This window comes from Protomyctophum parallelum, assembly GCF_964188405.1.
Source record: "Protomyctophum parallelum genome assembly, chromosome: 13".
NCBI lineage: Eukaryota > Metazoa > Chordata > Actinopteri > Myctophiformes > Myctophidae > Protomyctophum > Protomyctophum parallelum.
The window spans coordinates 1,785,150-1,798,891 of record NC_139708.1 but is presented as its reverse complement, the minus strand read 5'-3'; the positions used below and the strand labels follow the sequence as shown (position 1 = coordinate 1,798,891).

At 42.6% G+C, this 13,742-nt stretch overlaps 1 pseudogene across 1 annotated transcript; it reads left to right on the top strand.

The window, feature by feature from the left end:
- Positions 1-7,660: 7,660 nt before the first annotated feature.
- Positions 7,661-13,496, top strand: LOC310869630 (E3 ubiquitin/ISG15 ligase TRIM25-like; annotated as a pseudogene). Its single transcript, XR_014571074.1, has 5 exons — positions 7,661-7,928; positions 8,245-10,298; positions 11,472-11,652; positions 11,807-11,911; positions 13,285-13,496. The product of XR_014571074.1 is annotated as an E3 ubiquitin/ISG15 ligase TRIM25-like (transcript).
- Positions 13,497-13,742: the final 246 nt, after the last annotated feature.

Sequence of the window (13,742 nt, the reverse complement as noted above, 5' to 3'; positions counted from 1 at the left end):
TAGTAAGTAGAGCAGGTCCTGTGGACAGGCCTTGTGTACAAGATGGGCCTATGGCTGCCGGGGCACTAGAGGGCTCCTCATCGCCGGCTCTGTGCCGTCAAATAAACGCTGTTTTGACCAAAAATGCCATCTGGGACAAGGAATAGGAGATACAGGACCATCTGGGACAAGGAATAGGAGATACAGGACCATCTGGGACAAGGAATAGGAGATACAGGACCATCTGGGACATTAAGGAATAGGAGATACAGGACCATCTGGGACATTAAGGAATAGGAGATACAGGACCATCTGGGACATTAAGGAATAGGAGATACAGGACCATCTGGGACATTAAGGAATAGGAGATACAGGACCATCTGGGACATTAAGGAATAGGAGATACAGGACCATCTGGGACATTAAGGAATAGGAGATACAGGACCATCTGGGACATTAAGGAATAGGAGATACAGGACCATCTGGGACATTAAGGAATAGGAGATACAGGACCATCTGGGACATTAAGGAATAGGAGATACAGGACCATCTGGGACAAGGAATAGGAGATACAGGACCATCTGGGACAAGGAATAGGAGATACAGGACCATCTGGGACAAGGAATAGGAGATACAGGACCATCTGGGACATTAAGGAATAGGAGATACAGGACCATCTGGGACAAGGAATAGGAGATACAGGACCATCTGGGACAAGGAATAGGAGATACAGGACCATCTGGGACAAGGAATAGGAGATACAGGCGATTGAAATAAACCGATAGAATGGATTATTATGGCGAGGACGATCTCAGATTGTCGATCCATTGTCATGACAACAACAGGTAGCTTACCCGATGCTAACGCAAGTATAGGATTATGGCTTGATCGATCGAAAGCGCTATAAAAGCACCAATTGACTTAGATGTACGGCAATGGCGCGGAGGGTTTTAAAAAAGCAAGCATTGTAAGAACATAAGCATTAATCACAGGTCGTTGTTGTCAACAAAATGTTGTCTGTCCGTGCATGGCCCACAATATTTACAATGGGAAATGGTGCAGGAAAACTATCAAAATGGTTGCTTAAAAAGAGAGAAAGTTTTACAGTTTTAAGTGTCCATGATAATAAAAAAAACAAAAATCTTAAAGACTATCTGGTACACAGCAAGCTAAAAGGAATCAACACACCAGCACGCCATAGACCAGAATACTTCAAACCCAAACAAATAGTTAAAAATAGAACTACAAAACGCACGTTGGAGATTAAACAACAGATAACAGCCAGCACCAGCAACTGTGTTTATTTAATCACATGTGAAAAATGTGGCTTACAATATGTCGGAGAAACGAGTAAAACAATAGCTATACAAGGCTGGGACAACACAGATACAATATTAACAATGCAAAAAAGATTGTTCAACATTACATGACTCACGGCATTGAAACTCTAAAAGTATCTGGACTTCAACACAATCCCAACTGGACAGTAGGACAAAGACGTTTTAATGAAAAACAGTGGATTAAGAACCTCAACACGGATTTTCCTGGAGGTTTAAACATGCCAAAATATTAGACAAGTTGTTTTGATTTCGTACCAAAACTCCACAACCATATACATGCTAAACACAGCCAACAATCAATGGAAATCAGACTGTAGAAACGATTCCCTCTGTATAGTCTCTAGTGGGTTTGTGGGTGGGAGTCTGTAGGCTTGAGCCTGTAGTATGGATGCAGGTACCACTCTTTTAAAACTACAAATTAAGCATTTAAATGATGCTATAAGACGCACATTATGTTTCTGTGTAAAAATAAGTAATTCAATAATAATAATAATAATAATAATAATAATAATAATAATAATAATAATAAAGTGGATAAATGCTATTCACTGGAGTGCATGGACTTTATAAAGTGGACACTGGACAAAAGACGGCTCTGCGAGGCAACTATCTGGACATACCCACGCGTTCAGGGAGATGTCCTGTACCACACCACACTCTCCGCTAAGCGGGAGAGGTGTAAAATTCACAGCAGCAGACCTTCTACTGGGGTCAACGGTCAAAAAAGTACCGTTTCCAGACCCCGAGTGGACACTGCAACAGCCTGCCACACTCTAGGTTAAAATACATAGACAATATGTAGTATAAATAGAATTAGCATTTGAGTGGAATACACTCAAATACATCACAAAGGTCTAGCTAGGTATCAATAATGGATAGAATAATCATCATATTAATGGAATGGAATGGATTCAAATAATTAATACAATAAAGAAATATGTCCCACAAATAAATGAAGACAATGCACTCACCAGTGAGTTCAGTGATGGGGATGAAGAGATGTTGAGGAAAGATGAAGTTGTGATGAGAAGAGGAGATCAGTCACCTATTTATCATTAGGAGCGGACAAGGCAGTTGGCTCAAAAAACACACATTGTGAAAAAGAAATTGTGATAATTCCCCCAACTTCTTCACGCCCACACACGCAAATACACACACAAACAAGTCCGCACACTCACAGGCATGGGCACATTTCCTAATAAACATGACTCAATCAGGTAAGCTGGTAGACTGCACCCTTCTTGAGAACTATAGATAGCTGTTTTATTTTAGGCCTAATTCATTGTGCGTCAAGTGTGTTCCAGGGAAGAGTGTGTGTGTGTGTGTGTGTGTGTGTGTGTGTGTGTGTGTGTGTGTGTGTGTGTGTGTGTGTGTGTGTGTGTGTGTGTGTGTGCGTGCGTGCGTGCGTGCGTGCGTGCGTGCGTGTGTGTGTGTAATGCTGTTTCCACTTTGCTTGCAGTGATGTTTTGGCACAATGTGCTACTTTTGCATGATGTTTTTATTTTTAGACTTTTTATACCTGCGTGATTTTGTTTTTGATTTTGAACTTTTTGTACATTGCATGTTGTGTTTGGATAATGTTTGACATGTTTTACCTGTACATTGCATGTTGTGTTTGGATAATGTTTGACATGTTTTACCTGTACATTGCATGTTGTGTTTGGATAATGTTTTACATGTTTTACCTGTACATTGCATGTTGTGTTTGGATAATGTTTTACATGTTTTACCTGTACATTGCATGTTGTATGTGTACATAGGCCTACTCCATGTTTTCTTATTTTATGAATATTGCACACACACACACACACGAAGGGGGCTTGGCGCAGGGGGCGTGGGTATGTCCAGATAGTTGCTTCGCGGAGGCCTCTTTTGTCCAGTGTCCATTCTGGGTCTGGAAACGGTACTTTTTTGACCGTTTATAGCAACTGCCACACAAGTTAAAGATGATTTATTTTAATAGCAACATTTAAAAGTACATGTTCTATTATTTAATATTTCTAATTAACGCCATCTGTCAAGGGTAAGGTCCTATAAATTCTGTGCTGTCTATTGTGTGATTTTGCTATTATTTGGGGGGTTTTAAACTATGTTTATGATTTGATATATTTTGAGTGACATGGGTCTGAGTTGGACTGACGCCCATAAAGTAGGCGGAGGTTACCGGCCTGATGAGACCTGACGGGGAGAGACAAACAAACAACAGGGAGGCTACGAGGGACCTGTAGAGACGTTTGTTCTTTAATGCCTCGTTACCAGAAAGCTATAGCTACACGAACGATTGCACTCACCTTATGAGGAGGCTCGAGACAGTGCAACTGGGGCCCGTTTCACGAAACTTGGATTAACTAATCCAGGATTTAGGCCAAAGCCAGGCTTTTTAAATCCTGATCTTTACAGCCTGGTTTAATCCGTTCCACTAAAGCCAAGCGAGGCTCAGAATTGGCGGATTTGGCGAGCCGGGATCAGCAAGCCTGGCTTAATAGACAGTCTGGCTTTTTGTCTCTAGACCCATTATGTGGATCACAGATTTACTGATCCTTCTTCTTCATGGGGTATTAAGGCAGTTTGCATCCTTAATAGTTGCATTACAGCCCCCTTCTGTATATCTCATTATCTTTACTAATCTATTCATACTGATACAAGGACTTAAGCTTCTAAAATAAATACTGCTGCTGTAATTAAAGAGAGAACATACTCTCAATAGTGGATAGACTGAATGATTAACTACCCCAAAAATATACTTTACATTTTACCACTACTATTAACTTAAAACAGAATTCTTAATATTGTAAGCATAATGATATTGTCGCATTGTGATATTTGGCCATAACTCCCTCCTCTGAGGGAGCTACCTTTGGGGAAGGGGGTTGTTGTCCAGACAGGGGCCAGACTGGTGAGGGTCATGGGTTCATGTAGCATGCCAAAGTTTGTGCTATTGAGAATGCATTGGGCGTTTAAGTTAAATAACTCAGAAACTACAAAACATTTCAAAGTAAAAAGTTCCAGCATGTGTCTCCACAGAAAGCTGAATTTTACAAAGTGTGAATGGAGTTTCTAGGTGAAAGTGATTTTTTGAAGTGCCACTATCTGCCTATAAATGTCTCAAATTTGAAAGCACTATATTTCTAAAACTATGAAACATTTCAAAGATTCCTTTTCAGGCACACATGTCCACCGTAGGATGAACCTAAATAGGTTTGAATGGGGTTTCTAGGTGTAAGTATGTGGGACTAGTAGTGGGTGAAACGTTACAATGGTAATATGTTGTAAAACAATGAGTAATGGTAATATTTAGTGGTTTTCACTTTTACAAAAAAAAAGAATAATAATATAATATAATAATTCTTCTTATTTATATAGTGCTTAAATTAGTCCTTTAATGCAGACCGATAAAAATAAGGCAACATAAACCCATAATAATTGAATAAATCTGGAAAACATCATTGGTTTGTGATCAGTTTGACTGCTTAATGAACAGTAAAGACATCAGGATTAGGTTAAACCTGGCTGTTAGCCTGGTCCGGAGCAGGCTAAGTCCAAAGCATTAGTTTCCATGGTAACTAATGTAGCATCACTTTCATGAAACCGAATCAAGCCTCAACATATCCAGGTTAACTGGTTAAGTTAATCTGGCAAGATCAACCAGCTTTCATGAAACCGGTTAATCACTGATCCAGGATATATTAAGCCAGGATATGTGTTAAAGCCCGGCTTAATCTCTAATCCAAGTTTCGTGGAACGGGCCCCTGGTGAGATCGTTCAGCTTTATTTATTTATTTTGACATCCCGCGAGGATCCGTTTTTTTGTTCTTCCTTGGGAGTAGGCTACACCAGTTGGGATTACGTGCGCTTCTGGGATGGATTACATTTCTTTTATAACAATTACTTTGCTTTGGAGGGAGTTTACGTTCGGGAAGGAACTCTGGGAGTGACAAACTTTGTTTGGAAACAACACCACGGAGCTACACTAAACAATAAGAAACAACACCACGGAGCTACACTAAACAATAAGAAACAACACCACGGAGCTACACTAAACAATAAGAAACAACACCACGGAGCTACACTAAACAATAAGAAACAACACCACGGAGCTACACTAAACAATAAGAAACAACACCACGGAGCTACACTAAACAATAAGCGCGGGCGTGCGACGTGCGTGCGTGAGACACGGACACTCGTTTCGGTCCATTCACTCATGCATTCATTCAACTCGCCGTTTAACCTGTCTGTATAACTGTTGATTGCTTGACTTGAGATAAATGGGTTATAATAACGGGCGCTTTGCTTCTGACTGTGTTTTCTGCTGCTTATTTAGGCTATTTTCATTGTATTCCACTTTATCAGTTGTGTCCTAAGAGGAGATCATTCACAACCCGTGATTTAAATAATAAGTAGCAGTGATAGAAATATCTGACCGTTACACAGTGTCCACTTTATAAAGTCCATGCACTCCAGTGAATAGCATTTATCAATTTAGATAACTTTTTTATGTTATTTAATTACTTATTTTTACACAGAAATATAATGTGTGTCTTTACAATAACTGTAATGTAATAATAATACTAATAATGTAATGTAATAATTATTTAATTAACTAATTAAATAACCTTATTTTATTCTGAAGGCAACCGGATGTCTTAAATTTGCTAGCTCTCAGACAGGAAGTTCAAACCCTTTCGTTCAAATGTATCTTAACATTATGTTTTTTATGGTGGATTATATTATTTATACATTTAAATGAATTGACTTCTACTCGGAATGTTGAAAAAGGACCAAAAAGCTCCATATCTGAATTTCTGCTAAAGAAACTGTTACCTCCCTCACCCTAACGCAGGGGTCAGCAACCCAAGATGTTGAAAGAGCCATTTTCAACCAAAAATAAATTCAAAATCTATCTGGAGCCGGAAAGAAAATTACGCATTATAATGCAGCTTGCCAAGCTTTATTATCTCCCGGGTTGCAACGAAACTAGCAGAATTTAGCATGCTTTCCCTGGAAATGTCTTTCAACGTTACTTTTTTTGTTGTTTGATAGCTTCTCACTGCAGATTAAACATACAGGCAGTCAATCTGCATTGGCTGTGAAGGCAAAAGCCTCTGTCCACAAACTGTTAAATCCTCTGTTTTTCGTCGGCTATCTTTATTCCTCTCCCTGTAGAAGCCATAGCGTAGCAGGCAGCAGCCTCACACACCCACCGGTTTGTTTATAATAGACACCTGGCTGGCACGGCACTGAGTGTGTCGCATGCTATGACCAGGGGGGCAGTCAGCCAGATATTTCGTGAAGCCTCATTTGAAATCGGTAGTTCATATAATGGCCTGTTGTGGCGCTGGACTGGACCCAAAAAGCCCCATAGCTCCATAGAGGCCCATGTATTTTGGCCCAACTTCACCTAGACTGTATTACCTTAATACACATGGTCATGAATACTTTCTTCTTAATTCCAGTCACTAGTTTAAAGTCTCATTTCTAATGTCATAATATTCTTTTTGGAAAATTATGGTCCCATTAATTAAAATAATGACCATAAAGTCGCGTATGTTCTGATGGGCGTGGCTACCGTTACCGTCTATGATCGGGATTCCCCTCCCACTCAAGAGTCTTCTCCTCCCACTCGAGTCAAAATAAAAACCAACGGAGAAGAAGGGGGGAAGTCCCGCCTCGTTGTCTGGGCAGCCAATGGCCAGCTGGACCCAAACGGAGCCAGCCAATGGCCAGCTGGTCCAAAACGGATCTAGAAAGATGGCGATTTACAGTGCATTAGAATGCAAGGGATTTCAGGCTTCATTTTACGTTCATGTTAGACCCGGGGAACGCTTTGTCCATATTTTTTACAGTCTATGATGACGATACATTGTGGGTTTGTGGGGCGGAGTTGTGCAGTGGTGTGAGCTGCCATTGGCCCATTGTGTGTGTGTGTGTGTGTGTGTGTGTGTGTGTGTGTGTTCAGATCAGCGTGCCTTTTTTCCTTTTCCCTCTTTTCTCGGTTGTATTTCAGTTTTAATAGTTTTAAATAGTTTTAAAGGTTTTGTCTTTAGAAGTTCATCATAGTTTTAATTTAGGTTTTATTTCATAGACGGAACAGAAAAAGAAAAGTACTGACTCATGTTTCAACAGGGTGGAAACATTTTTTACCAGTGACTCACTGAAGCCCCCCCTCCCACACACACACACACACACACACACACACACACACACACACACACACACACACACACACACACACACACACACACACACACACACACACACACACACACACACACAAAACCAAGAAGAACCTCCTGTTTACTTGTCCTGTGATTTCTGAAAAACTAAACTCTTTCAGTCAGTCAGACGGACGGACTGAAATGGCGCAGCAGGGAGTTCAACTGGACCAGGAACAGTTGAGTTGTTCTATCTGTCTGGATCTACTGAAGGATCCAGTGACTGTTCCCTGTGGACACAGCTACTGCAGGAGGTGTATCGAGAGATTCTGGAACCAGGACGATCAGAGAGGAAGGTTCACGTGTCCACAATGCAGACACAGCTTCATCCCAAGACCTGTTCTGAAGAAAAACACCATGTTGGCTGAGGTGGTGGAGAGCCTGAAGAAAACCGGTGAGACTAATTAAAGTTCTCTTATAAATACAGCTCACTGTCTGTCAGATATACAAAAACCAATAAAGAGACAAAACATATTGTAACAAGAATATAAACGGGTAACAACAAAGTTGTGTGGAAGGATATCTTGAGGGGAAACATTAGACACAGTCTAAAACAGATTAGTGGTAAGGCAGATAGAAGGTTATAATAAAAACAATGGTTACCAGGCAGTGGAGACATAGTGACTCCTATTAGGCTACCAAATATGAGGGTACAGGCACAAATGAAATAAAATGTTATAAGATTCATAAATGTATCAATCTATCAACAGGACTCTAAGCTGCACCTCCTGAGCACTTCTACACTGGACCTGGAGATGTGGCCTGTGATGTCTGCACTGGGAGGAGACTGAAAGCTGTGAAGACTTGTCTTCAGTGTCTGGTCTCTTACTGTGACACTCATCTCCAGCCTCACTATCAGTCTCCTGCCTTTAAGAAACACAAGCTGGTCAAAGCCTCTGGTGAGCTTCAGGAGAACATATGCTCTCGTCACAACAGGGTGAGTGAGCTCTTCTGTCGGACCGATCAGCAGTGTATCTGTTCTCTGTGCTCCGTGGAAGAACACAAAGGTCACGATACGACCTCAGCTGCAGCAGAACGGACTGAGAGACAGAAAGAGCTCCATACGAGTCAGCAGAACATCCAGCAGAGAATCCAGGAGAGAGAGAAAGACGAGAAGGTGCTTCACCATGAGTTGGGGTCCATCAACCACTGTGCTGACAGAGCAGTGGAGGACAGTGACACCATCTTTACTGAGCTCATCTCTTCCATGGAGAGAAGACGATCTGAGGTGAGGGAGCTGATCAGAGACCATCAGAAACGTGAAGTGAGTCGTGCTGAAGAACTGAGGAGGCGTGTGGAGCAGGAGGTCACTGAACTGAGGAGACGACATGCTGAGCTGGAGCAGCTCTCACTCACAGAGGATCACATCCATTTTCTACTGCGTTACACCTCCTCCCTCTCAACGATCAGTGGATCTACACACCCAGTCAGCAGCAATGTCCGTCCTCTGAGATACTTTGAAGATGTGACTGTGGCCATGTCTAAGATGAAGGAGAAACTAGAGGACATTCTTACAGAGGAAGGTGCAAACGTCTCAGAGACAGTGAACAGAGTGGATGTTTTACTGTCAACAGGACAAGAACCGAAGATCATAGCTGACGAACTAGAGGACATTTATACAGAGGAAGGGACAAATGTCTCAGAGACAGTGAACAGAGGGGATGTTTTACCGTCAACAGCACCAGAACCCAAGACCAGAGCTGAGTTCTTACAATATTCACGTCCGATCACACTGGATCCAAACACCGCAAATCAATGCTTGTCTTTGTCTAAAGGGAACAGAAAAGTAACAGTGATGGACAAACCACAATTACATACTGATCACTCGGAGAGATTTACTGGAGTGTGGCAGGTTCTGAGTAGAGAGGCTCTGACTGGACGCTGTTACTGGGAGGTAGAGTTGAGTGGATACTGTGGCCGTATAGCCGTCTCACATGAAGACATCAGCAGAACAGGTGATGGTGAATGTGGATTTGGATCCAATGACAAATCGTGGTCTTTAGGATGTACCAAACAAGGTTATAGTTTCATACACGGAGGTATTGGAACTGACATCCCAGTGTGCCATGTGTCCTCCAGAGTAGGAGTGTACTTGGACCACAGTGCAGGTACTCTGTCCTTCTACAGCGTGTCTGACGACACCATGACTCTCCTTCACACAGTCCACACCACATTCACCCAAAACCTCCATGCTGGACTTTGGCTTTATTCATCACCTGGAGACACTGCCGAGTTGTGTGACCTGGAGCAGTTCTCATTCACAGAGGAATTCCAATTCCAAGTCCGAGAGCGTTGCTGCTCTCTTGAATCTACACCAGTCAGCAACGATGACTGGGTGTATCTCAGCGACCAGAGATACGTTGAAGATGAGACTGTGGCCGAGTCCAATATGAGAGACACACTAGAGGACAGTCTCACAGAGGAAGGGACAAATGTCTCAGAGACGGTGAGCAGAATGGATGTTTCACTGTCAACACCACCAGAACCCAAGACAAGAGCTGAGTTCTTACAATATGCACGTCCAATCACACTGGATCCAAACACGGTAAATGAATTCCTGTCTCTGTCGAAAGGGAACAGAAAAGTAAGAAATATGGGCTTTCCACAATCACACCCTGATCACCCAGAGAGATTCACTGGATGGTATCAGGTTCTGAGTAGAGAGGGTCTGAGTGGACGCTGGTACTCTGAGGTAAAGTGGAGTGGATTCGTTGTTACAATAGCAGTTTCATATAAAGATATCAGCAGAGACGAGATGGCTATTGTAAGTGGATTTGGATGCATTGATCGGTCGTGGGCTTTATTGTGTGCCGATGAAGGAGAACAAGATCATAATGTTTTGCTAGATGTCGGAATCATGCACAACTGCTTTAAAACTCTCATCTCAGGCCCCGTGTCCAGAGCCGGACTAACAATGGAACTAGGTGGAGCTTAAGCGCCAGGGCCCGAAGCTTGCAGGGCCTGGTACGAGACTATAGGTTAGGTACAGCTGTTGCTTCTTTCGAAAAACATAACGCAACATATAGGAACCCCCGCTAGTGTTTTTGGTCTTCTCGTCTGACAGTTTCTGTAGCAGTTTTCGGGAGGAGAGGGAACAGTCTGTTTGGGGGGGTTCCCGACGGCTGCGCGTCGCTTCCTCCTCTGACAGAGGGGAAGCGAGTAAGCGACGCCGTCAGAAGCCCCCTTGCTCAGGAAGGCCCCCTCACTCAGACGGACCAAGTTGCGACAATAACATAAGAGGAATATAAACAAGACCTTGGCGCAAAACTTCATATTTACCCTGCTCTAATGCAACAAAAGTGTGTTCTTACATCCTCCATTTCACGATTCCAGCACTCGTGAGTAAATTAATTTAATTGCTATTATGAAAGTTTTCAGTGACGTTGGACCCACAGGTTGCATTGTCGTCAATAATTAATCTGTCTTTAAAACGTTCTAATATTAATATAGCATATTGGCATTGTCTGTTGGTGCACACATGTTATATGGACCATGTAACAACATGGTCAACAGCACTGTTTGCAAATGTAGCTACATTTGTTGGCCACAAAGACAATTTAGACAAAACATGCTGCTGCCTGCTAATGGAGCTTGTAGATATAGGCTAATTATTTTTCGGGGAAATTGCAGATAATTTAGCAGAGACTGACGTTGGAAAGGCTGTGCCCAGTGCGGCATGCCTGCTGGCTGCTGTGTCTTGTGTCAGCGGGCAGCACAGGCAGTAGGCTAGTGGATATGCGCTAAACGCATGCATGTTAATTAATTAATTGACTGAATCAGTATAGGGGCCTTTTGATTTGGTGAAGCGCCAGGGCCTTGAGAGGGGTTAATCCGTCACTGCCCGTGTCCTCCAGAGTAGGAGTGTACCTGGACCACAGTGCAGGTACTCTGTCCTTCTACAGCGTGTCTGACGACACCATGACGCTCCTTCACACAGTCCACACCACGTTCACCCAAAACCTCCATGTTGGTTTTTATCTTCATAGAGAGGGAGACACTGCTGAGTTGTGTGACCTCAAGCATGCGGTATGAGATCAGCTATTTTAGTATGATGAAGTATATTAAAGTAGCCGGACGCGTCAGGACTCAGCAGATGTGCTCTCCCCCATCCAAGCCCTGTACGATGAACCAGTGGCGGAAGGTTCCTATAACGGCAGTGGGTGCAGCCACGCATATTTGCGCTGCGGCTGGCTGCTATTAGCTCTTAAAAGAGCCGTTGTGTTGTGTTATTATTTTGCCAGTGGGTTCTTCTGCTCCTGTGCACCCCCGGAGTTGACGCCACTGCGATGAACGCTGTGTCAATCAAAGCTCGAGGAATCATGCAGGATTCAAGCCGTCCCAACCGACTGTTGCTGCAGAATGGAAAACTGTTTCGCAGTATCAAAGCCACTGGAAATAGACAGAAAACTTTGCTACTACAGGGAAAACATGCGAAAAGCTTCTTTCTCTGAACAAACAAGATACATGAACGAACTGATAAAAAACTAGAGTGAAACACACACACACACACATACACGACACCACACACACACACACACACACACACACACACACACACACACACACACACACACACACACACACACACACACACACACACACACACACACGAGACACCACACACACCTGACACCACACACACACACACACACACACACACACACACACACACACACACACACACACACACACACACACACACACACACACACACACACACACACACACACACACACACACACACCACACACACACACACACACACACACACACACACCTTTGCCCTCTTCTCGTGCTATAGTGTGGTCACCTTCCTAAGATACATTTGTTGTGCATATTATGATTGTTCACACAAAGTTCACCTAACTTTGGAAAACATGCACAGCATGTATATAATGATGTAATGTAACAAAGTACAACCTTGAATTAATGTCGTATATATATCTTTTTCTTTATGAGAGTACTTTGTCTTCGTAGCTGTCACATTGTGTGCTTGTTATCGGCTATTTAAAAATGTCCCTCTTTAATATTCTTTTTTTTTTTTGCAATTTACAAAGTCACAGCACATATCGGAATCACTTCTGCTCAGACAACCTCATTTTTATTAATTTTAGACATTTGAAAAGTTGTGAAATGGGACATTCTGCTGCATGAGTACTTTTACTTTTGTACAGTTTCCTGTACAAAAGGCCTGTTTTGATACCAATAAAAGTACTGGTCTAAAATCAATTTGGAATTCCGGACTTTTACTAATTAGCCTACCAGTATTTCTACATTGCAGTATTGATACGTTAAAACGTGTGAATACCTTCTGCAACACTGATTATCAATCCATGACCAATATGTTGGACGTTTCTGGCTCGGCTAAAATGCCTTGGGGTTTTCTGCTCGATGATGTAGCGATCATCTTATTTGTGAAAACATTTCAGTGACGGTGTGAGATGATCTGCAAGGAAAACGAGCTCTGTTGTCTCTGGGTTGTTTTAACTGAGGTAAAGTTTATTTTATTATCCACCACTTGTACCAAAAAGTTTAATTAGGCTACAGAAAATCTTAGACAGCCACTGCTGGCGCAATACAATGTTTATTCTTCCTTGTAATGTATTGTGTGCAACGTTGACGTTAATTCTTTGCGATCGCATATTGCTGACATTAGTGCACATTTAGTGCATCCGCGTTAATAATGCAAACAAAACTAGTCATTATAATAAAGGGATTTCATTCAAATAATCGTGCATGTCTTCTCCAAGTTCTCCCAGACAGACAGTACGCACACACCACAGAGTCAGAGTGCATGCGGTCGTGCATGTGCCTGCCTGGGTGCGATGTGCATGCACACACGGTGCGCGCAGACACCATGAGGGTTAACAGCAGCCTGGCTGCCTCCATGACCTCAGATATCAGAGTTCACATGAGGACAGAGTCGGTCAGCGTGCTGTTGAGCAAACACAAGACGCACTGAATGAGGGGGTTTCATCGTCTCTTTGGAGAAGCCCCTCTAATTACACAAGTTGACGCACAATGGACCCCCAAATGTACATGTATTTTGCCACAGACCCCCAGGAGAGGACTTTTCCAAATTATTCCAGATTCTCATTTTTTTTGTAAAAAAAAAACAAATTGGTTGAACTGATTTTGATGTTATAAGCAATATTTCTGGGAACCCCCCTCAAGGACCCCTGGGGGTCCCTGGTCCCCACTTTGAGGA